The sequence below is a fragment of the Oncorhynchus keta genome, unplaced genomic scaffold (genome assembly GCF_023373465.1).
Source record: "Oncorhynchus keta strain PuntledgeMale-10-30-2019 unplaced genomic scaffold, Oket_V2 Un_contig_9242_pilon_pilon, whole genome shotgun sequence".
Taxonomy (NCBI): Eukaryota; Metazoa; Chordata; class Actinopteri; order Salmoniformes; family Salmonidae; genus Oncorhynchus; species Oncorhynchus keta.
The window spans coordinates 3486-6413 of NW_026290445.1; the positions used below are offsets into that span (position 1 = coordinate 3486).

Sequence of the window (2928 nt, forward strand, 5' to 3'; positions counted from 1 at the left end):
TGGGGGTTATAGTGGAGGGGGTCTGTGTCAGTCTCCATCTGGTAGGATTACGGTGGAGAGGGGGGAGGTCTGTGTCAGTCTCCATCTGGTAGGGTTATAGTGGAGGGGGGGTCTGTGTCAGTCTCCATCTGGTAGGATTACGGTGAGAGGGGGAGGTCTGTGTCAGTCTCCATCTGGTAGGATTACGGTGGAGGGGGTCTGTGTCAGTCTGCATCTGGTAGGATTATGGTGGAGAGGGGGTCTGTGTCAGTCTGCATCTGGTAGGATTATGGTGAGAGGGGGGTCTGTGTCAGTCTGCATCTGGTAGGATTATGGTGGAGGGGGTCTGGGTCAGTCTGCATCTGGTAGGATTACAGTGGAGAGGGGGTCAGTCTCCATCTGGTAGGATTACGGTGGAGAGGGGGGTCTGGGTCAGTCTCCATCTGGTAGGATTACAGTGGAGGGGGGTCTGTGTCAGTCTCCATCTGGTAGGATTATGGTGGAGGGGGGTCTGGGTCAGTCTCCATCTGGTAGGATTATGGTGGAGAGGGGGGTCTGGGTCAGTCTGCATCTGGTAGGATTATGGTGAGAGGGGGTCTGGGTCAGTCTGCATCTGGTAGGATTACAGTGGAGAGGGGGGGGTCAGTCTCCATCTGGTAGGATTACGGTGGAGAGGGGGGTCTGGGTCAGTCTCCATCTGGTAGGATTACAGTGGAGGGGGGGTCTGTGTCAGTCTCCATCTGGTAGGATTACGGTGGAGGGGGGTCTGGGTCAGTCTCCATCTGGTAGGGTTACAGTGGAGGGGGGTCTGTGTCAGTCTCCATCTGGTAGGATTACGGTGGGGGGGGTCTGGGTCAGTCTCCATCTGGTAGGGTTACAGTGGAGGGGGGGCTGGGTCAGTCTCCATCTGGTAGGATTACAGTGGAGGGGGGTCTGTGTCAGTTTCCATCTGGTAGGATTACGGTGGAGAGGGGGAGGTCTGTGTCAGTCTCCATCTGGTAGGATTATGGTGGAGAGGGGGGTCTGGGTCAGTCCCATCTGGTAGGATTATGGTGGAGAGGGGGGTCTGGGTCAGTCTCCATCTGGTAGGATTATGGTGGAGAGGGGGGGGTCTGGGTCAGTCTGCATCTGGTAGGATTATGGTGGAGAGGGGGGTCTGGGTCAGTCTGCATCTGGTAGGATTATGGTGGAGAGGGGGTCTGGGTCAGTCTCCATCTGGTAGGGTTATAGTGGATAGGGAGGGGGGGGGTCTGGGTCAGTCTCCAACTCTCTGTCTGTGTCTGTCTCTCTGTCTGTGTATCTTACGATCTCTCTGTCTGTGTGTGTCTGTCTCTCTGTCTGTCTGACTCTCTCTCTCGCTCTCTCTCTCTCCATTCTCTCCAGGAGGAAGAATGACAGTAACTACAGCATCGAGACTCTGTGTCATGACCCCTCCAAGCCTCTGTACGGCGTCGAGCTGGATGACTACAACAGCTCTACGTGTTCCATGAAAGAGAAGAAGAGCTCTGGAGGACCGTTGTTCATCTGCTCCTGTACTGAGGAGGAGTGTAACGATAACCTGGCCTTCGCTCCCGGTGAGTACCTTCTCACGCCTACTGTATCTGTCAATTCATCTAATACCCTTATTCTGTTAGTGAGTACCTTACATACCTACTGTATCTGTCAATTCATCTAATACCCTTATTCTGTTAGTGAGTACCTTACATACCTACTGTATCAGTCAATTCATCTAATACCCTTATTCTGTTAGTGAGTACCTTACATACTGTACCTACTGTATCAGTCAATTCATCTAATACCCGTATTCTGTTAGTGAGTACCTTACATACTGTACCTACTGTATCAGTCAATTCATCTAATACCCTTATTCTGTTAGTGAGTACCTTACATACCTACTGTATCAGTCAATTCATCTAATACCATTATTCTGTTAGTGAGTACCTTACATACTGTACCTACTGTATCTGTCAATTCATCTAATACCCTTATTCTGTTAGTGAGTACCTTACATACCTACTGTATCTGTCAATTAATCTAATACCCTTATTCTGTTAGTGAGTACCTTACATACCTACTGTATCTGTCAATTCATCTAATACCCTTATTCTGTTAGTGAGTACCTTCACACCTACTGTAAGTCAATTCATCTAATACCATTATTCTGTTAGTGAGTACCTTACATACTGTACCTACTGTATCAGTCAATTCATCTAATACCCTTATTCTGTTAGTGAGTACCTTACATACCTACTGTATCAGTCAATTCATCTAATACCCTTATTCTGTTAGTGAGTACCTTACATACCTACTGTATCTGTCAATTCATCTAATACCCTTATTCTGTTAGTGAGTACCTTACATACCTACTGTATCAGTCAACATCTAATACTGTATTCTGTTAGTGAGTTCATCTATCATCAACCTAATACCCGTATTCTGTTAGTGAGTACCTTACATACTGTACCTACTGTATCAGTCAATTCATCTAATACCATTATTCTGTTAGTGAGTACCTTACATACCTACTGTATCAGTCAATTCATCTAATACCCTTATTCTGTTAGTGAGTACCTTACATACATACCTACTGTATCAGTCAATTCATCTAATACCCTTATTCTGTTTGTGAGTACCTTCTCACTGTACCTACTGTATCTGTCAATTCATCTAAGAGACCTATCTCCTCCAGCCCTGTGAGAGGTAGAGGTAGACAGTGTAGAATAGTGTGAGACCTATCTCCTCCAGCCCTGTGAGAGGTAGAGGTAGACAGTGTAGAATAGCCCTATCTCCTCCAGCCCTGTGTAGAGGTAGAGGTAGACAGTGTAGAATAGTGTGGCCCTATCTCCTCCAGCCCTGTGAGACGTAGAGGTAGAGGTAGACAGTGTAGAATAGTGTGAGCCCTATCTCCTCCAGCCCTGTGAGAGGTAGAGGTAGACAGTGTAGAATAGT

The 2928-nt window shown here is 47.5% G+C and overlaps 1 long non-coding RNA gene across 1 annotated transcript; it reads right to left on the reverse strand.

Moving 5' to 3' along the window:
* Positions 1 to 1438: 1438 nt before the first annotated feature.
* Positions 1439 to 2356, reverse strand: LOC127927060 (uncharacterized). The gene is made up of 3 exons (XR_008126015.1): positions 2276 to 2356; positions 1872 to 1920; positions 1439 to 1571 (listed from the first exon to the last, which is right to left on the reverse strand). It is a non-coding gene; the product is annotated as an uncharacterized LOC127927060 (long non-coding RNA).
* Positions 2357 to 2928: the final 572 nt, after the last annotated feature.